The following is a 22,885-nucleotide window of genomic DNA, read 5'->3' as shown; positions in this document are numbered from 1 at the left end:
AAATTTGCCTGTTACTCCAGGTGTTTCTTGACTTCCTACTTTTGCATTCCAGTCCCCTATAATGAAAAGAACATCTTTTTGGGGTGTTAGTTCTAGAAGGTCTTGTAAGTCTTCATAGAACTGTTCAACTTCAGCTTCTTCAGCATTACTGGTCAGGGCATAGACTTCGGTTACTGTGATATTGAATGGTTTGCCTTGGAAACGAACAGAGATCATTCTGTCATTTTTGAGATTGCATCCAAATACTGCATTTCAGACTCTTTTGTTGACCATGATGGCTACTCCATTTCTTCTAAAGAATTTTTGCCCACAGTAGTAGATATAATGGTCATCTGAGTTAAATTCACCCATTCCAGTCCATTTTAGTTCACTGATTCCTAAAATGTTGACATTCACTCTTGCCATCGCCTGTCAAACAGGAGAATTTGACTTGATTCATGGACCTAATATTCCAGGTTCCTATGCAGTATTGCTCTTTACAGCATCGGACTTTACTTTCATCACCAGTCACATCCACAACTGGGTATTGTTTTTGCTTTGGCTCCATCTCTTCATTCTTTCTGGAGTTATTTCTCCACTGATCTCCAGTAGCATATTGGGCACCTCCTGACCTGGGGAGTTCATCTTTCAGTGTCCTATCTTTTTGCCTTTTCATACTGTTCATGGGGTTTTCAAGAAAATTAGAGATACCAAGGGAGCATTTCATGCAAATTTGGGCACAATAAGGGACAGAAATGGTATGGATCTAACAGAAGCAGAAAATATTAAGAAGAGGTGGCAAGAATACACAGAAGAACTATACAAAAAAGATCTTCACGGCCCAGATGATCACGATGGTGTGATCACTCACCTAGAGCCAGACAGACATCCTGGAATGCGAAGTTAAGTGGACCTTAGGAAGCATCACTACGAACAAAGCTAGTAGAGGTGATGGAATTCCTTCCAGTTGAGCTCATTCAAATCCTAAAAGATAATGTTGTGAAAGTGCTGCACTCAATATACCAGCAAATTTGGAAAACTCAGCAGTGGCCACAGGACTGGAAAAGGTCAATTTTCATTCCACTCCCAGAGAAAGGCAATGCCAAAGAATGCTCAAACTACTGCACAATTACACTCATCTCACACGCTAAAGTAATGCTCAAAATTCTCCAAGTCAGGCTTCAACAGTATGTGAACCGTGAACTTCCAGATGTTCAAGCTGGGTTTAGAAAAGGCAGACGAACCAGAGATCAAATTGCAAACATCTGCTGGATCATAGAAAAAAGTGAGAGAGTTCCAGGAAAACATCTATTTCTGCTTTATTGACTATGCCAAAGCCTTTGATTGTGTGGATCACAACAAGCTGTGGAAAATTTTTAAAGAGATGGGAATACCAGACCACCTAACCTGCCTCCCAAGATATCTGTATGCAGGTCAAGAAGCAACAGTTAGAACTGGACATGGAACAACAGACTGGTTCCAAATTGGGAAAGGAGTATGTCAAGGTTGTACATTGCCACCCTGTTTATTTAACTTATATGCAGAGCACATCACGAGAAATGCTGGACTGGATGAAACACAAGCTGGAATCAAGATTGCCAGGACAAATATCAATAACCTCAGATATGCAGATGATACTACCCTTATGGCAGAAAGCAAAGAATAACTAAAGAACTAAAGAACCTCTTGATGAAAGTGAAAGAGGAGAGTGAAAAAGTTGGCTTAAAACTCAACATTCAGAAAACTAAGCTCATGGCATCCGATCCCATCACTTCATGGGAAATAGATGGGGAAACAGTGGAAACAGTAAGAGACTTTATATTCTTGGGCTCCAAAATCGCTGCAGGTGGTGACTGCAGCCATGAAATTAAATGACCTTGGAAGAAAAGCTATGACCAACCTAGATAGCATATTAAAAAGCAGAGACATTACTTTGCCAACAAAGGTCCATCTAGTCAAAGCTATGGTTTTTCCAGCAGTCATGTATGGATGTGAGAGTCAGAACTATAAAGAAAGCTGAGCACCGAAGAATTGATGCTTTTGAACTGTGGTGTTGGAGAAGACTCTTGAGAGTCCCTTGGACAGCAAGGAGTTCCAACCAGTCCATCCTAAAGGAAATCAGCCCTGAATATTCATTGGTTGGACTGATGCTGAAGCTGAAACTACAATACTTTGGCCACCTGATGTGAAGAACTGATTCATTAGAAAAGACCACGATGCTGGGAAAGATTGAGGGCAGGAGGAGATGGGGATGACAGAGGATGAGATGGTTGGATGGCATCACCGACTCAATGGACATGAGTTTGAGTAGACTCCAGGAGTTGGTGATGAACAGGCAGGCCTGGCATGCTGCAGTCCATGGGATCGCAAGGAGTCGGACACGACTGAGCAACTGAACTGAAGTAAACTCTGCAGCTTTACCTCCGTGGCCCAGTCATCCCATAAGTACTGCTAACTTGCTCCACACGTGACCTTGACACTCGTCTGCATCCTACAGGAGCAATATTACCTCTTCCTCACAGGAGAGAGTTGAGTCTCCATCTCCATGGGGTGAAGCCACATTTGTCCCCTCTCTGATGGATGGGAAAGTCAATCCGTTTTCCCACCCCCCCCACTCCCACATACACAATGACTAGTCCTGCCAACAGTTCTCTTTGTGAATGTCATGGCCAGTGTGGCACATTTCTGACTGCAGACAAGTTTTTAGCACTTCTTGGTTCTCATCAGTATGGTGGGAGACAAGCAGAGATGAAATTTGTGGACATCTTCTTTTGTGGCAGCCACCGAGATCAGCAGTGTATATGTGTTGTCATAGTCAACTGCCGGCCACCTGTCTAGGTGGACATGGGCTTCTGATTATCCAGGGAGAGAATCAGGCTCAGAGAGGGAAAGTCACTTGCCTGAGGCCACACAGCTCAGCTGAGATGTGAACCTGCAGAGGATGGCTGGGCACCAATACTGCCCCACTCTGCCCTTTACCCTCCGGGTGGGTCTGGTTCTAAAGCTCACTGAAGCCGCCAGGGGGATGTCTGGGGACCTAGCCTTAATGCAGCTTCATCATGCACAGGTCCCGGGACCCGGGGTGACCTCACTGTTCTCATCTGTCAAGTGGACCTGTAGTGACCGGGGACCGGGAGGCTCTGGTGGCCTAGGGAGGGGGAGCACACACCCAGGAGGGTCCGATCCTGTTCCTGCCATGGAGAGGTGTGGCGTTACCTCAGAGACCGCCCAGCGGAGCCGCTGGAGCTGCTGCAGGAACGAGGCCGGGTCCAGGAACCCGTGGGGAGCCAACAGGAAGCGTGTGAACATGGACTCCCCGGCGTAGAGCAGAGCGCTGGCTCGCCGCGCCAGCCCCTTGAGTCCACTTCGGGAGGCGTAGAACCTGGTCCAGGACTGAAACACACCTAGGAGAAAAAGGCTAGTAGTGGCTAGGATGTCCTGGAGCCCCCTAAAAGCCTCAATCCTGGAAGACAGAGGAAGACGGGGTCAGTGATGGGTAGACTCCTACCAGGTTACCCGGGGAGGCAACCTGGGTGGGGGGTGATATCAGGGCTCCTGCCCCAACCAGGCCAGCAACTGCCCAGGAGCCCTTGAGGAACTAAGCAGGTGGCAAGGTCAGGCTGGGCTGCGCCAGGCCTGGAGAGGCCTGGGTGCTAAAGGACTATGATGGGGACAAGACAGCCCAGTGAGCCTGGGACCCTGGGAAAGCCTGTGAGCAAAGGTCCCGGAGGATTTCAGGGGAGGAGGGAGTGGGATGAGGGCCAAGAGGACAGGACCCAGAGGGGAAGTGCCTGGAGTGCTGGCAGCCCCTGGGTGTCACTTCTGGGGTGAACAGGATCCTGGACAGGCCTGCATTCCAGTGGGGTCCCTCTGGCTGCCTGCGGGGAGGGGTGGGAGGGATGAGAGAGCCCAGAAACCACTGTCCTGACCCTGGACTGAGAGGACAAGGGGGTGTGGATGGGAGGACGGAGGCTGAGCACCTTGGGGACAGGCTGTGTCTCAGCAGGTGGCTCACTGTTCCCTACTATTTCTGCTTCCTGCCTCTTCCCCTAGGCTGGCTGTGCTCCCATTCCCTGTTCTTCCCTCAAAGGACCTGGCTCAGACCAGGAGGGGTAGCCACGTGGCCTGGGGAAGGATCACAGCTGTGGGGCCAGATGCAAGGGTCCTCCACAGCTCCTCCCCCATGTCGAGTGTGTACAGGTCAGACACAGTCCCTCCACAGCCTCAGCTCTAAGCTCAGCACCAACTTGCCAAGGCTGTCAAGATCCCACTGTCCTCCGATCAGGACCCAAGCCTCCTCGGTGATGTCCAGTCTCTGATTAAATGGCGCCTCCTCCAGGACTCAGCAATGTAGCCACGCCCACTCCACACACCCACAGGACTTCTCTGCGTCCTTTCCACCTGGATGCAGCCACTTCCATACAGACTTCTTCTCCCCCCGCCCCCCACCTCCGACCCCAGCCTCAACATAACCCCACCTACATCCTTGTAACCCCTCCCACCTCAAGTGTAACCAGGCCCACACAGAGCATCCACTTTCACCTGGGGCAGAGCCCCGCCCACATCTATGTAGCCCCTCCCACTTCCCATTAGGGGAGAAGAAGCCAGTCCTTCCCTAATCATAGGTCCCCAGGAGGTGTCCTGAGAGCTAAACAGCTTCCCCTTCTCACCACTCAGATGAGAGGCCAAGGCCCGAGAGGCACGACCAACCCAGGTCTGGGGGAGTCAGGGCAGCGCCCAGCCCGGAACCAACCCCTCCTGGTGGGGACCCATCCTGGTGTCTCTTTGCAAGGGAAGGAGATGAGAAGAGAAGTATTTACGGTTGAACTGCCGAGTCGGTGTCCCTCCAGTCCTCCTGGGCCCCACTTCACTGATAACCAAACGGGGGCTCAGAGCGGTGACATCACTTACTGGAAGCAACCCAGCCCATGAGGTGAGAAGCTGTGATCTAAACCCAGGTGAGCGTCTGAGTCACCGTGTGGGGCCAGCCCTCCTGAGGCACTGTGCCTGCCGAATGGTGAGGGCGGACAGCGGACAGGCCCGGATAGACCTAGCTCCAGGGACCCTGGCCCCATGGTGAATGTTTAGCTAGAGGACGCCCTTGTGAGCCTGGCTTACCTGCCTGTCCCGTGTGGATAGCCTCACGTCTCCTCTCTCCCTTCCACAAGGACCTCTCCAGCTGAGTGATCCCAGCATGGATCTGGGGCTGGGCAAAGCTGGCTGGAGGCAGGGCCTGATTTGTCCCTGGGATGTCCTGGCTAAAGCTGACCTGGGCCATTTCCAACATTGATCCTACCTTCCACAGCCTCTTGGCTTCTCATTCTGTGCAAAGATGGAGCAGGAGGACAAAGATCCTTCAAGGACTCCGGGGTTTTACGCAATCAAGGTTGCAGAGGATTCGACCATTTGGCCAAAAGCATTCCCTACTGATGTCCTGATCAGGCCCTGGGCCGGGCTGTCTAGGGTGTTTCTGTCTCCCCAGCTATGGATGGGATGCTGTGTGTGGAAAAGTCCTGCCTGGCTTGGCAGACAGGGGAGCCGAGTCTGCAAGGAGCTCAGCATTGGGGACCGTGGGGCTGGGCCTGAGAGTTCTGCTGATTCTGGGCTGCCTTTAGGTCACCGCAGGCCCTGAACGAAGATTCCTTAGGAGGGACTGCCCAGATCATGTCCCAAGTGGGACCTGACCCCATGTGATGGAGATGCTATCATAAACTATTAACCGCAACATCTGCTGTGACCTCTCTCTGTGTCAGGCACTAGGCTAAGGGCTCTCTTCCTCCTCCTTCATTTTTACCTTTGATGCACTAAGCACCATGAATATCCTTCTTTTCCTAACAGAGGACAGATCCCAAGGTATGCATGTACCCAGGCAGAAGACTCACCGCAAGACCTTTCACCCCTTAGACCAAAACCATCCCAGCCTCCAGGACACAGGCTTGAGGAAGACAAGGTTCCCCAATAAGGACTATGTGGTAATCAGTGAAAACTGGGGCCCTGGGGGCAAGGAGGGGCCAAGGGATCTAGCCTTAAAGTCAGGAAAGGCTTCCTGGAGGAGGTGACACTACCAGACAATGAGGACTTTCCAGGAAGAGAGGGTGGGAGGAGAGCACTCCCACAGGGAGCACGGTAGTGAAGGGCACAGAGACAGGAACCTGCCGAGTGTGGACCCTGGTGAGAGGTTCATCGTGGTGGGACCGGGCTGTGTACCTTGGTGGGTCAGGTAGGTGCAAGCAGCGCCCATATCTCCCCCAGTCCCCCGAGCAGGCTCCAAGCTCAGGGCTGAGCAGACACTGCGTTTGGAGGCATTTTAACTCCCTGGCACCAAATCACCACCTCAGCCCCCAGAGGCTCATACCTGAGGAATACGGCAGGAAGTCACGGTGGTCTCGGACCTGCACTGGCTCGTGTTCAGAGTACAGAGTTTGGAAGTATTCGCCCAGCGTGGCGTACACCATCAGGACACCAAACTGGGGTATGTGCTTGTTGATGTAGCCCATTAGATGGTCCATGTCGGCAAATTGCACCGAGGCATTGAAGAACTGCCTGTCGCATCCCTGCAGGCCAGGGAACAGAAGCAGTGCCTTGCATTTCTGGGAGCAGAACCCAAACTAAACAGGGTGAATTCCCTTTCAACCCCCAAAGACCACCCTCCCACTCCCCATGGTGGGCAATAACCTTCCAAGTCAGCTGGCAAGCTCAATGCCCTGAGTGTTTCCTTCTGTCTCCCACTCTCTTTATCATGTTATAACTTACATACCTAGGACTGGTTTATCATATAGCTGGATATTTGTACTTTTCCAGCACCTTTCCCCAATTCTCTTCACCCTGACCTCACCTCTGGAAACCACGAATCATCTCTTTTTCCTCAAGTTTGGTTTTTTTTTTTCATGAATTCACATATAAGTGAGATCATACGTCTTCCTCTTTCTAATTGATTTCACTCTCTGAGCATTTGTTAGAGTCCATCAGTATTACTACTTACTAATGTCATTAATAGTAACAACATAGTAAGTATAAATAACAATGGTAATGGGTTGCTCATGTTTATTGCCATTAATTTCATCTTCAAAAAGGTTGTCAAAATTTAATACAGTTGGTAAATTCTTATATATCTACCAAGACTGACTCATGAATAAGTAGGAAATCTGAACAGACTGATTACCAGTTACAAAACTGAGTCAAAGTCAAAAAACGTTCCAGCAAACAGAAGTTCAGAAACAGTTTCATTGGTGATTTCTACCAAAAATTTAAGAGAAAATAATACCAGTGCTGCTCAAACTCTTCCAAAAAATTAAAGAGGAGGGGTTGTTTCCAACTTAATTCTGTGAGGCCAACATTACCTTGACAGCAAACAAACAAACCAAAAAAGAATCCTGCAGAAAACAGGTGTACAGGTTGATATTCTCGATGAACATAGGTGAAAATATCCTCAAAAAAAAAAGTGTTAGCAAACCAAAGTCAGCAATACATGAAAAAAATACTACACCATGGGGTTTATTCCAGGGATCCAAGTATATTTCAACATCCACAAATCAATGTTGTATACCACACTGGGAAAATGAAAGATAAAAGCCATACATTCAACTCAAGAGGTGCATAAAAAGCATTTGACGAAATTCAACATCCTATTATGATAAAACTCAACAAAGTGGGTAGGGAAGGAACATGCCTCAACTTCAAAAAGGCCATATGTGACAAGCTCACAGCTAACATCATGCACACTGATGAAAAGCGAAAAGCTTTTCTTCTGTGATAGCCAGTGGGAGTTTGATGTACGACACACGGAACTCAAAGTCGGTGCTCCGTGACAACCTGAGCTATGGGGTGGGAGGGAAGAAGGAGGGGGATTCAGGAGGGAGGGGACACATGTGTGCCTATGGCTGATTCATGTTGGTGTATGGCAGATACCATCACAATATTGTAAAGTAATTATCCTCCAATTAATATAAATATTTTTTAAAGCCTTTCTTCTAAGATCAGAAAAAAGTCACAGATGTTCACTCATCACTTTTATCTAACATATTATTGGAAATCCTTGCCATGGTAATTAGGCAAGGGAAAAAAAGACATCCAAATTGGAACAGAGGAAGTAAAACTTTTGGCAGATGTAATGATACTATATGTATAAAAACCCTAAAGACAAAATCTGTTACAAGTAATGAATCCAGTAAAGATGCAAGATACAAAATCAATATACAGAAATCACTTGCCTATTAGTGCTTCTATCCACTAATAACAGACTCTCAGAAAGAAACAAGAAAACAATTCCACTTTGCATCAAACTGATTAAAATACCTAGGAATAAATTTGACCAAGTAGGTGAAATATCTGTACACTGAAAACTATAAGACATTGATGATTGAAATTTAAGAAGACACAAATAAATGGAATGATATTTTCTGTTCACAATTGAAAGAATTTACATTGTTAAAATATCTATATTACCCAAAGTAATCCACAGTTTCAATGCACTCCCTATGAAAATTCCAATGATGTTCATCACAGACACAGAACAAACTATCCTAATATTTGTGTGGGACCACATAAGACCCTGAATAGCAAAGGAAATCGTGAGAAAGAAGGATGAAACTGGAGAAATCACCTGTCCTATTTTCAAACTGTACTCCAAAGCTGCAGTAAGCAAGATAGTCTGGTACTGGAATGAAAAGAGACATGTAGATCAATGGAAGAGAACAGAAAGCTCAGAAATAAGCCCAGGCATATATGATCAACTACTTTATGGCAAAAAGCCAAGAATATAAAATGAGGAAAGGAGAGTCTCTACAATAAACGATGTTGGGAAAACTGGAAGCCATGTAAAAGGATGAAACTGGACCACTGTCTAACACCATGCACAAGAACTAACTCAAAATGGATTAAAGAATTGAACATAAGACTTGAAACTATGAAACTCCTAGAAGAAAACATAGGTGGTAATCTCCTTGCTGAGGCCTTTGTTGCTGGACCAAACTCTGGTTCACTCATTCCATGCAAAGCAAAGCCAAACTACTGATAACTGGGTTTTGTAAAAAAAAAAAAAAAAAAAGTATGTACATGTATATGTATACATATATGTATACACACATATCTATATCTATCTATTTATGTATCTATGGATAGAGAGTTTATTTGCAGTGCACCAAGCAAGGAGAATGGGCAGCTCATGCTCAAACAATCCAAACTCCCAAACGGCTTTCAGAGGAGAGTTTTCAAAGGCAACATTAGATGTGAGGGTTGCAGCATGCATTATTAGCTCATGGAATTTCTTTTCCTTGGTTGGGGTATTAGGGTATTTCTGGCTCCAGTTAACCTGACATCTACATACTGGTGGTCAGCACACAGTCAACTTCCTTTGCCTGGTGTGGGTTTTTGTGTCTGCAAAACAACTCAAGTACTTGGCTCTCGATAGTGTCCATAGTCCTTGGAGGATCTGCAGGTCCTAAGCTATTCTTATTTCCTTTTCTTACTGCATTCCTTTGTCTCTTCATTTTCTCTTTTCTTTGATTGAATTTGCTCTTGGAAACTCAGGGAAGATCTAGGAAGCTAAAGCTTTTCTACAAAAAAGAGATGAGGGACAGGGAGGGTGTGGGAGTCTGTCCCTGAGAAGGGTCCTGCTGGGTTTCATTTTGATGATACTTCTCTTTTGTATTTGACACCAAAAGCAAGGGCAACAGAAGAAATAATAAATAAGTGAAATGACATCAAACTAAAGAAGTTTTGTGCAGCATAGAAAACTTCAAGAAAATGAAAGGACAACCTACCAAACAGGGGGAAATATTTGCAAATTATATATCAGATAAAGGATTAATACCCAAATTATATAAGGAACTCATACAACTCAGTAACAAATAACGGATTAAAAATTGAACCAAAGACCTGAACAGACATTTTTCCCGAAAAAGACGTACAGATGGCCAATAGACACGTGGAAAAATGCTCAAGATCACTGATCGTCAGGGACATGCAAATCAAAGCCACAAGGAGATACACCTCACACTTGTCATAATGGGTTTCCTGTCACATAGAAGAAGCAACAAGTATTGGTGAGGATGCGGAGAAAGGGGAACCCTCTTGCACTGTTGGTGGGAGTATCAACTGGTGGGGTGAAGCCTCTATGGAAAACAGGCTGGCAGTTCCTCAAACAATTAAAAGTAGAGCTACATATGATAACATCTGGATATTTATCTGAAGAAAACAAAATTACTAAAGATATCTGCACCACCATGTTCATTGCAACATTATTTAAAATAGCCAAGATATGAAGTCACCTAAGTGTCCATCAGGGCTTCCCTGATAGCTCAGTTGGTAAAGAATCCCCTGCAATGCAGGAGACCCCAGTTTGATCCCTGGATTGGGAAGATCCACTGGAGAAGGAATAAGCTACCCACTCCAGTATTCTTGGGCTTCCCTTGTGACTCAGCTGGTAAAGAATCCACCTGCAATGTGGGAGACCTGGGTTCAATCCCTGGGTTGGGAAGATCCCCTGGAGAAGGGAACAGCTACCCACTTCAATATTCTGGCCTAGAGAATTCCAAGAACTGAATGAATAGTCCTTGGGGTTGCAAAGAGTCGGACACGACTGAGTCACTTACACTTCACTTCACTTCACTTCTAAGTGTCCATCAAGAGAGGAACAGAAAAAGAAAATGTGATATATACACAGAATGAATTGTTATTCAGCCATTAAAAAAAACACACAAGGAAATCCTGCCATTTGCAACAACATGGATTGGAACTTGAGGGCATTATGCTAAGTGAAAGAACTCAAATGGAGGAAGATGAATGCCATATGATGTCATTTATATGTGAATTTTTAAAAAAATAACATGAAAAATAAGCTCATGTACAGAGACAAACTGGTGAATGCCAGGAGTAAGGGCTGAAGGTGAGTGAAATGCATGATGGGGGTCAAAAGGTACAAACTTCCAGAAGCAAATAAATGAGTCATGGGGATTAGTGTATAGCATGGTGACTGTCACTAATAATGCTATGTTCTATTTTTGAAAGTTGCTAAAAGAGTAGATATTAACGTTTTTATTACAAGGAAATATTTTATATTTATGTGTGGTGACAGATATTAACCAAATCTATTGCAGTCATTTTGCAATATTTACATGTATGGAATCATTAGGACGTACATTTGGAACTAAAAAGATGTTGTATGTTAATTATATCTCAGTAAAAAAAGAGAAAGCAGCAGTATAAAAAAGTTCCCCCTAAGAGTCACAGTATTCTAAATCATCATTGTTGAAGTTTGACATAAAATATAATTATAGTGAGAATATATGTAAGAGGCAGGGCTCACAGGAGGCAAAATCTTACTTTGAGATAAAATTATGCAATGCATAAAGTTGTTCAAATGCATTGCATGTGTAACTCAAATCTTAGACTCAATCTGATATCTATCATCTCTGATTCCATACATTAAAGTTTGCCTCTCCTGGCTCACAGAAGTTTTGCAGAGGAGACCTCTGTCCAGCTCTCAAGGGCACAAGGAAATAGGAGCAAAGAAAGTTCTCTTTAGGCTTTGACAGGTGAGCCCGGGCAAAATTAGTCCTAGAAGTGGCCAGTGTAACGAGACCATCAGAGTTTATCGGTTCTCAGGATGACTACCCTGGGGCTCAGACAGTAAACAATCTGCCTGCAATACAGGAGACCTGGGTTCAATCCCCGGGTCAGGAAGATCCCCTGGAGAAGAGAATGGCAACCCACTCTTATATCTCTGCCTAGAGAATTCCATGGACAAAGGAGCCTGGTGGGCATGCATGACAGTCGCTCAGTCACATCTGACCTTTGCGACCCTGTGGACTGTAGCCAGCCACGCTCCTCTGTCCATGGGATTCTCCAAGCAAGAATACTGGAGTGGGTTGCCATGCCCTCCCTCAAGCTGGCTAAAAAGATAAATTCACGAGATCTATATGTGTCATCTGTCTTCTGAATTTTGTTATGAGCTCACCACAAAAAATGATGAGGATGGATAGCATGATAAAAACTTAACTTCCCTGTCACAGGTAGACAGACCCCTGAGACAGGGCCGAGCAGCCCCAGAGAGCCTGCCTGGATCCAATCAAAGGCTTTGGTCAGAGGGCAGAGATGCTCATGACTGGACATGCAAGGCTTGTTCCAGGGGTGCTCAGAGCCATCTCCAGAAGGAAGTACTGGATCAGCATGTTACTGAGGCAAGCCTAGATTTATAAAACCTATAGGACCCCAATTTGACAGTCTTCATAATGGATTGGGTACAGGAGGGCACACAATGATATAAAATTTTGCGATCTGGACCCAAGTTATTTCAGGTGTGCATGCGTGCAAAGTCAATTCATTCGTGTCCAAGTCTGTGACCCTATGGACTGTAGCCCACCAGGCTCCTCAGTCCATGGGATTCTACAGGGAAGAATATTGGAGTGGGTTTGCTGAGCCTTCCTCCAGGGGATCTTCCCAACCTAGGGATCAAACCCATGTCTCTTACATTCCCTGCATTGGCAGTCAGGTTCTTAACCATTAATGCCCCCAGGGAAGCCCTTTATTTTAGGCAGATGTTTTTATTTTCCTTTTGTAAACCTCAAATTCTATTTTGAATTGTTGAGTAAGTAAATATTTCATCCTCTTGTTTCTTTACTTCCTGCAGATATTTTCAGTTATGCTTCAAGCTGCAGCTAAAGTAATATGTATTTACATATTTTGACTTTGTCATGCCAATTGGCCTATTGACCTAATGTATAGAATTTTGTTTGCTAAAAATTTTTACTAATATATGCACCTATATAAAAATGTAGTAAATAAAAATAGCAAACAAAGTAAATAGCATTTAAAATGGTAGTCAAATGCTAAAAAGCAGGCTGTGGGACTTATCTGATTGAGTCTGAACACAAATTTCACTTTCCCAACTGCCCTGCTAAGTAGCTGTGTGGCCTTAGGAAGATTTCTTAACCTCTCTGACTCTCAGTTCCCTCATCGGCAAATGGAATAACATGCTGCCTGCCCCTTCCGCCCAATGGGGCAGATTAAATGTATAAGGCAAGTGTATCCCATAGAACAGTGCTTGGGGCACAGTAAGTGAAAGTGAAAGTTGCTCAGTTGTGTCCAACTCTTTGTGACCCCATGGACTATACTGTCCATGGAATTGTCCAGGCCAGAATACTGGAGTGGGTAGTCTTTCCCTTCTCCAGGGGATCTTCCCAACCCAGGGATCAAACCCAGGTCTCCCACATTGCAGGTGGATTCTTTACCAGCTGAGTCATAAGGGAAACCCAAGAATACTGGAGTGGGTAGCCTATCCCTTCTCCAGTGGATCTTCCCAACCCAGGAATCGAACTACAGTCTCCTGCATTGCAGGCGGATTCTTTACCAGCTTAACACCTCTCTCAGTAGGGGCTCCATAAAGTTTAGCTGTGACAACAATGAGGATGCAGGGTTGGGCACTGTCCCCTGGGCATACTTTTGGCACTTGACCTCAAACTGAACCTATGAAGCAGGTCTTGTCATCATCCCCATTTTACAGATGAGCAAACTGAGGCTTAGAGGGCCCTGAGTCTCACAGCAGCTGAGTAAGCAGCCAGGATTCAGGCCCCAGCCCTGAAAAGGGAAAAGGAGGAGACGGCTGGGTAGAAGCAAGAGACCCACTTGGGTGAGGGGCTGCATTTCAGATGGGAGAGTCTGGGGGTGACTCAGGGTGGGGGAAAGAGCTGGCAGAGTGGGTGAGGACTCGAGGGTTGGGGGCTGCAGGGAGAGAGGCTGAGCCAGAGCTGGGATGGCTGCCTGGCCCACTGCCCAGATGGAGACTGATCTGGTGAGAGGTGGACCTGAGTCCAAGGTGGTCCTCTCAGAGCAGTCCTTGGGAAGAGTTGCGGAACCCTGACTAACCCAGGGCCAGAGGATGTATTATGTCAAAAACCAGGGGGCTCGTTTCCTCACATTGTAGGACAGGGTGTTAGCATAGCGTTGGATGTTGCTCAGAGTGACAGAACAGTCTTGTTGGGATACATTCCATCCCAGGGTGGATCTGGGAAGACAGCTTTTTCAAATTCCAGTAAAACCCTTTACTGAGAAACAGAGGAACATTAGAGGTGACACCCTGCTGGAAGGGCAGGCCTGCCCGAGGCCTCTGTCTCCCGTCAGTTGGACGGACAGGCAAGTGGTGGGCAGATGAGAGCCTAGTGGACAAGAGTCGCCACTTTTCAGCCCTGTGGGATCTTGGGCATGTCACCTTGCAGGGCACCCAGAGCATGGTAGTGAGTCCCCCTCCCCCCACCAGGCCTCTTCTCCCAGCTGCCGCTTCATCCTGCTGACAATCTCCCCTCTTCAAAGAGGGGCTCAACCCCGGCCTGCAGCCTCACAGGCTCAAAGGGACAGATAGGGACGGAACCCAGGTCTTCCAACCAGACAGCCCACAGGAGGGCTGTTCCCATGACTTGGAACCTTGGGAGCAGTCTCCTGAGCCCAATGTTGCTGCCCCCACGGCTGCTACCACAGGACCTTGGCTGGGTGTCTAGACCTCAGTTGTTCTTTCTGTAAGATGGGTGCTTGGTGAGTCCCCTCAGGGGTGGCCGTGAGGGTGGGGGCTGACGTGCTTCAGGGAGAGGGCTGGGAACAGGGCCTGGCCCAAGGCAAGAGCTCACGAGCAGTAGCCGTTCCCATCTAGGACGTGCGTGAAGATTTCCTGCTGCGCCAACAGGGACCTGGATCCTCTCCACACGAACTGCATCTCCTGCAAACCCAGAGGGAACAGAGTGAGTGTCCAGGGGCAACAGGGCTGCCCAGCTCCCCTCCCCAGACCCCGCCTGAGTCTCATGGCTCCCTGCACCCCGCTCCTCTCTCAGTGGTTCATGGTCAATATCTCCCTCTGCTGCCTTCTCCTCAAGATTCCTCCTGACCTCCCAAAGCCACAGGGGGTTGCACATTCACCCCACCCCTCCTCAGGGAAGGACTCTGCCAGGACCTGCCAATCATACTCTTTCTAAATCTGCTTGAATCCCTCCAACATGGGGAGCTCATCACCTCTCATTAAGGGTAGGGTCCATTTTCACATTCTGATGCTTAGAAAGTGCTCAGGGCTATGAAGCAGGGATAAAATCCTGCTTCTAGGAGCATTACATCTGATCCATACACAGTTCCTGACTCCTCTGTGATTGGCACACGAATCCCTGGGAATCACATCCAGATCACACATTTACCTGCAGGAGAATCGAGCTGCCAGAGAAAGTGTGTGGGGTCATTAAAAAGCTTACTTTTTAAAGCTCGGTGGGGGTCATTAAAAAGCTTACTTCTCTTGCCCACTGGGAGCCCAATTCCTCTTTGATAACTCCATGCTACCCCTGTTCTCCAAAACTTATTATCTGTGTGATCCTGCATGAAATCCTTACATTTTTGGCCTTAATTTCTCCATCTAGGATAATTTTAGCACTACCTGTTTTGGGTTGAATAGTGTCCTCCCAAAAAAACATATGTTGAAGTCCTAACCCCTTTAGCTCATATGACCTAATTGGAAATAAGGCTTTTACAGAGGTTATTGAGGAAAAATTATCATGAGGATGGACATTTATCCATTCAAGTAGGGATAAAAGGAGAAATTGGACCCAGACAGACACAGAAGAAAATGACGTGATGACATAGGAAGAAGTAGGCTGTCTCCAGGCCAAGGACGCCTGAGGCCACCAGAAGCAGAGAGAAGCCTAGAGCGGACCCTTCCCTGACATCCTCAGAAGATGCATGGCCATGTCCAGGGTTGATCTTGGAGTTCTGGCCTCCAGACCAGTGAATAACATTTTCTGTGGTTGGGAGCTCCCAGTTTCTGGTACCTTATTAATTCAGCCCCAGTAATGAGAAACTACATCATAGGCTGCTGTGGGAATTAAAGGAAACCCAGAGGACAGTGGCTCCCACCAGGCCTGGCACTTTGTAGATGGCAAAGGCAGTGTATCTATGATTGTTGAGTGTTACATTCTTTCGTACTCTCCGCTCACCCATCAGAAGAGTTATTACGTCCCAGGTACCCTGAACCCCCCACCACCTCCCCTCTGCATTGATCACTGTTTACTGAGTGCAGGTCTGTGCCAATCCCTTTGGAGACTCAAAGAAGAAGGCAGCGCCAGCCCAGCTGAAGCAGGGAAGGGGACTCAGAGTCGCAGGCATCCGAGCTGGGCCTGCAGCTCAGCCAGGAGCTAGACCTGCGGGAGGAGAGAACCACTCATGCCAGAGGGCACAGCAGGGCAACGATGGGCCTGGGACGTCCCATGGCCTGTGTAGCTGCCAGCATCCCAAATGCTTGGGAGAATAGCAGGGGCTCTGAGAAGCAGTGAGAAAAAGAGGGGAAAAAGCAGAGGTGAGTCAGCAGCCATGGATGCAGCTCACGGCTCACCTGGTCATTCTGCATGGTCTCCTTCAGGTCATAATCTATCCGGGAGATGATGTGGGCATTGAAGCCCGCCAGGGCAAACAGGGTGGGGGTCGTGGCGGATGCGCCAAATGGGTCCACCTGCCAGGAGAACTGCGGCCGGATCCCAAACGTTTTGTAGAGAAACCCGTGTTCTTCTGCAAAGAGATCAGCCTTGCTGATAAAAGTGTGGTGGCCCCTCACCCTGTAACTCCCTGAGAGGCCCTTGACTTCTCAGGGCTGGAGTGCCTTCCCTTTGGCAAGGAGGGCCTTGCTGCTATAGATATTAACACAGAGGTCCAATCCCAGAATCATCTAAATATTCTCTTCTTTATTAATGATTTATGAGCCACCACAAATGAACCAAAGATCAGGGTGACTGCAGAAAGTCTCCCAGACTTGATAAACCATTAATTAATGTTCACCAAGGATTCCCCCAAACATTATTTATCAGCTAGGAGTTATAGCCTGCATTTTTTTTTAAGATTTATTTATTATTTTTATTTATTGCTGCACTGCGAGGCATGTGGGCTCTTAGTTCCCTGACCAGGGATCAAACCCACGACCCCTGCATCCAGGAGGCAGATTCTTAACCACTGGACCACCAGGGAAGTCCCCACAGCCTGCATTTTATGGCGAGAAAAGGAAGACTCCAAGAGCACGAATCACTGTGTGTGTGTGTGTGTGTGTGTGTGTGTGTGTGTGTGTGTGTGTGTGTGTGTGTGTGTGTTAGTCGATCAGTCGTGTCCAACTCTTTGTGACCCCACGGACTGTAGCCTGCCAGGCTCCTCTGTCCATGGCATACTCCAGACAAGAATACTGGAGTGGGTAACTATTCCCTTCTCCAGGGGATCTTCCCAACCCAGGGATTGAATCCTGGATTGAATCCAGGTCTCCTGCATTGCAGGAAGTTTCTTTACCATCTGAGCCATCAGGGAAGCCCTTGAGTCACTGGTGTTAAGTCAAACTGCCCTTCATTGATGAGTTGCCCAGGCTGGGACACTGGCTGTGGCCCTGAAGATGATTCCAGGGTTATGGGACAGAGCTGTAATCAGATCCATATACAAGGCTCATCCAGGAAGAAGGTGACATGGGAGGCTAGGGAGGACCTGAGGAAGATTCAGGGTCTAGCGCACAGAGGAGGTGATGAGGGTCAGCCAGGCTGTTGGACTTGGGGTGGGGCTCTGAGCCTTCAGGGACCACTGGGATCAGCAGAGGGGGAGCAGGAAACAGAGGAGGCCAAGAAGGGGCTTCTGGAGAGGAAGGGGAAGACTGGGGGATGGAGGGTCCTGGTTGAGGGAGGGTGGGTCAATATCATCAAACTGGGCAGGGGAAACAGTGAGCTGCGGAGGGCACGCCCTCTGCCCAGAGGGGAAGACTGAGGAGGGCAGGCCTGATGGCTGCAGACTCCATGGCCCAGAATTCATGACTCAGAATTCTCACTTTGCTCACTGGACACCGACCCAAAGCCAAGGGTTTCACTGGTCTGATCAGTCATGGCAAGATCATTTTGTTGTGTCAGAAATTTGTTTTCACAGACCGTGAATGGAGAAGTGGGCACAGGCTATGGTCATATTAAAAAAGATGTATGGGTTTCACCTGCTTGGGTTTCAGGACAAGAATTTCCACCTTTTTAATACAAAAAAAAAAGAGGAGGTAAGCCTCCCTTGTACTCCTTTTATTCCTTGAATGTGCAAATATGGCTTTATGATGACTGAAGTGGCAGCCATTCTCTGATTATGTGGGAAGTGAAGTGAGAGTCGCTCAGTTGTGTCTGACTCTTTGCGACCCCATGGACAGTCCGTGGAATTCTCCAGGCCAGAACACTGGAGTGGGTTGCTGTTTCCTTCTCTGATTATGTGGGAGAGGATGTGAAAATATAAGAAACGTCAATGGGCTGCAGAATCAGTCCTAAACCTCCCCCCACCCCTTCTTTGAAAGTAAATAGTAAGTATCTTAAAGAATCAAGTCACTGTTATACAGGTTTTCTAGACTCCAGGAAAAAAACATTCCTGAGATTCCAATGAACAAGTGAATATTGAGTGAAACAGCTAATAATCCCCCAAGATTTATTTTTCTCTCTGCTGTTGAGTAACAGAACCACATACTCCTGCTTAGGGAAGGACAATAGAATTCTAGCTGGAGACTGCATCTCTCAGCTTCCCGTGGAAGATAGGCCATGTGACTAGGTTCTGAACAATGGATGTGAGCAGAAGTGATGAGGGTAAATTCTGGGTCACCTTCACAAGGTTGCAACCTGCCACCATCCTCTTTCCCCCTTCTCTGAGAGGATGGCATTTCCGTGAGGTGAGCCACCTGCAGCCAGGCAAGGAGGGCAGAGACACCCTAGGGGATTCAGAGCAAACGACGCAAGCAACTCGGATGCCTGGATTTCTCTGTGACGCAGCGCCCCCTAGTGGCCCAGAAGAGCCTGCAGTCAGATTTTTCCCCACCAGAGAAGTAACCTTACATCTTGCTTGAGCCACTGGGTCACCTTCATGCAGCTGCTCAAGACCTACCTGGACAGTGTGTGGCGGGCAGAGCCAGAGTTGAGGGACTGAGGTGACAGAGAGAACAGGAGACATAGGAAAGGTGGTCGCTGCCTCAGCAGGAGAAACCTGCTTCCCTCCTCCTCAGGAAGCTGTTAAGCATATTAGATTAAGACTCCCTCAAAACCACAATGAGGTACCATCTCATGCCGGTCAGAATGGCTGCTCTCAAAAAGTCTACAAACAATAAATGCTGGAGAGGGTGTGGAGAAAAGGGAACCCTCTTACACTGTTGGTGGGAAGACAAACTAGTACAGCCACTATGGAGAACAGTATGGAGATTCCTTAACTGGAACTAGAACTGCCATACGACCCAAAAATCCCACTGCTGGGCATACACACTGAGGAAACCAGAATTGAAAGAGACATGTGTACCCCAATGTTCATCGCAGCACTGTTTACAATAGCCAGGACATGGAAGCAACCTAGATGCCCATTGGCAGATGAATGGATAAGAAAGCTGTGGTACATATACACAATGGGATATTACTCAGCTGTTAAAAAGAATGCATTTGAATCAGTTCTAATGAGGTGGATGAAACTGGAGCCTATTATACAGAGTGAAGTAAGTCAGAAAGAAAAACACCAATACAGTATATTAAAGCAAATATATAGAATTTAGAAAGACGGTAATGATGACCCTACGTGTGAGACAGCAAAAGGGACACAGATGTAAAGAACAGACTTTTGGACTCTATGGGAGAAGGTGAGGGTGGGATGATTTGAGAGAACAGCATTAAAACATGTATATTACCATATGTGAAATAGATGCATGAGACAAAGCTCTCAGAGTCAGTGCACTGGGATGACCCTGAGGGACGGGATGGGGAGGGAGGTGGCAAGGGGGTTCAGGATGGGGAACACATGTACACCCATGGCTGATTCATGTGAACGTATGGCAAAAACCACTACATTATTGTAAAGTAATTAGCCTCCAATTAAAATAAATAAAATTTTAAAAAATGACTCCCCATCTCCTGAACTGCCCTGAGGACTGAAGTCAGTAGGTGTACATCTTGTTCTTAGAACCAGGCGGTTATTGTGGGAGGAAATCGGTGTCCATCCTCTAGGAGTCCTAGGAGCTTGGCTGGTCTTCAGAATATTATAGAGCCTCACAGAGTCCCCTGGGGAGGAGCCACACTGCAGGGTTCCACGTTCCTTCCCACACCAGTGATGAGAACCCTCATTTGCTAAGATTCTGGACGCCGTGCTGGAGGGCAGGCCTGACCGCTCTGGGGAGTTCAGCATGGTGGGCGTGGTGGGCTGAGACCACAGGTGAGGGCTGTCCCCGTGAGGTCACCCCCAAGAAGGGCAGGTCAGCACCCACCCCCTCCCTCTGTGCTCCCACCATTGTCAGGCCAGACCCTGTTCTGAGTCCTGGGGACCCAGAGGAGAATCAGATGACGGTCACTGCCAGAGGCCACCTATAGTTCCAGGAGGAAGAGGGGGAGGTGATAAGGTACTGGGGCCCAGTGGAGGTGCCTGGACCATGAGACCCTCAGCTGAGTCCAAGATGAGCTGTTGAAGTGGAAAGAATAGGAAACCTTGTGGCTGGAAGCACGGGAGACGTGTCATTGGAGCAGGACGGGGGCAGCGGGAAGGAGATAGATGGGAAGGAGGCCAGGTGATGAGACCCGAGGCTGCACTAGGGAGACTGTGGAGTTTGTATGAAGACGACTAAAGCGTTGCCGCCCCGTTCCCACTCACCTTGGTACGGCGTCAAACCGAAAGATCTTTAACAGGAGAAATGAGAAAGTCACGGACTTTGGAGTCAGAGAACCAGGCCAGTACTGGCCCTGCAGACCTGCCTGGTGGGGGAGGTTCAGTCTCTCAGCTTCAGCGTCTTCACAGGCACCAGGGCGGGGGGTGAGAGCCCTCCTCCTAGGTGTGAGCATGCACGGGGGCACAGGAGCAGCTCCTGGCAGGCAGGAGGACTCTGTGGCAGGCATCGTGATCAAACGTAAAGACAGAAGCATGCAAACATACACTACCACGTGTGGAATAGATAGCTAGTGGGAATTTGCCATATGAGAGGGAAGTTCGAGAGGGAGGGGATGTATGTATGCCTGTGGTTGATTCATGTTGATGTGTGGCAGAAACCAACGCAATATGGCAATGCAATTATCCTTCAATTAAAAATAAATAAATTTAAAAAAAGAAAAGGGATGTAGGGGTCTGAGAAGAGAGGGTTCTGTCGGCTGGACCACCTTTGGGATGGAAGTAGCAAATCTTGACGTAGAATGAGGTCTAGAAACAGGACAGTGGAATCTCAGATGAGGGAGGGACCCCAGATTAAAGAGGGAAAAGGGAAGATAATGCTAAAAGGATCTTTAGACAATATCCAATGCTATTTTGGCATTTGTCACAGGGGGTACCTGGGGTTCCTCTTTCGTGGGGTGATGGCGGAGTTAGAGCTTCAGCCATGCCCTAGAGAAAACCTTAGCTGGTCCACTGAATTTTGCCCTTTTTTGTTGTCAGTGTCTCTTTTGGAAAATGAGACTGAAAACCATGATGCCTGCCTGCCGGGCTGGTGAAGTGTTGCTTGTGAAAGGCATTGGGTGGTGGGAGGGGACTGCGTCCCAGTGCAACTGTGCATGGTGACGGTCATGGCGATGATAGCGATGGTGGTGACAGGGTCCGTGGAGGCGGTGTTGGTGTTATTCGTGGTAGCAGGGGTGTTGATAGTGGTGGTGCTGGTGATGGTGCTGGAGGCCTTGGTGTTCATGGTGGGGGTTGCGACCACGATGGTTGTGGAGATGGTGGTTGTGGTGTTAAGGTGATGATGATGGTGGTGGTGGAAGGGGTGGTGGAATGGCATTGGTGGTGATGATGGTGATCGTGGTGTGGGTGATATTGTTTAGGCCGTAGTGAAGGTGGTGGTGGTGTGATGGCGTGGATGTAATGGTTGAGATTATGGAGGAGGTGGTGCTATTTTTAGTGACGGAGGCGATGGAAGTGGTGATGGCGGTGGAGGTGATGGCTGAGGAGGTGGTGTTGGAGGTGTGGGATGGAGGAGGTTTGGGACGGACTCGGTCGTGGTATTTAGAATTGTGATGGTGATGGCTGAAGTGGTGGTGTTGGAGGTGACGCTTGATGGTGATGGTGGCGGTAATGGTGTTGCTGTTGGAGGTGGAGGCATTGATTTTGGAGGTGGTATTGGTGGAGTAGGTGGTAGGTGGAGTGATAACAGAGATGGGATCTAATCTTTACCTAGCATTCACTAGGGACCCACACGGTGTACTCCATGTGCCCTATTTGAATTATCCCAATTTAATTTTGACACCAATCCTTTAAGGGAGGTTTTACTTCATTATCAAACTCATTCATGGAGGAGGAAACTGAGGCTTCAAGGGGTTACATCCCTTGCTCTGGATCACAGGTGGTAATTCGCAGAGTCGGGATACAGCCAGTCAGCCCGTCTGGTCTAAAATCACACTCTTACCACCTGCACTCAAGGACACAAGCGTGGCCATGGTACCAGCCAATCACAGTGTTTACCGACCACGGTCTCCTGTTTACAGGGGAGGATGTAGCCCAGGACCAGGGCTCACACACCCAGTCCCAGCCTAACAGGAGACCCAAGGGACCCTGGGTCTGGGCAGGGGTAATCAAACCTGTGAGCTGGAGGATCTGGTCATCGACGTGGGTCACAGCCTCATCGTGCATGACCTGGCCTCCGAAGACAAACTCCAGGCATCCTTGGTCTACAAGCTGGCGGACCTTGGCATTGTGGGCAGAGAGGAAAAGCCAGGTTACAACTCCCGAGCTGTGCCTGGTTGCGTTTGTTGGGGACATGCCTGTAGCATCTCATGGTGCTTCCTTCAAACTCCTCACCTTCACTTATTCTGCAACAGCAGGACCTTGTCTGTCCTGGTCAGCACTGTGTCCAGTACCTAGACCAGCACCTGGGCTTTGGCTGCTGCTTCATCAAATATATATATATATATAAGCACATGTGTTTAGTATTTTGCTTTTGAAATCATGT

The 22,885-nt window shown here is 47.9% G+C and overlaps 1 pseudogene; it reads right to left on the bottom strand.

Moving 5' to 3' along the window:
• The window catches only part of LOC122428156, a 65,713-nt pseudogene that overhangs the window by 17,700 nt on the left and 25,128 nt on the right, over nt 1-22,885 (bottom strand).

The sequence above is a fragment of the Cervus canadensis genome, chromosome 26 (assembly GCF_019320065.1).
Source record: "Cervus canadensis isolate Bull #8, Minnesota chromosome 26, ASM1932006v1, whole genome shotgun sequence".
In the NCBI taxonomy this organism is placed as follows: domain Eukaryota; kingdom Metazoa; phylum Chordata; class Mammalia; order Artiodactyla; family Cervidae; genus Cervus; species Cervus canadensis.
The sequence above is the reverse complement of the archived record's forward strand: the minus strand, read 5'-3'. Positions and strand labels throughout refer to the sequence as shown.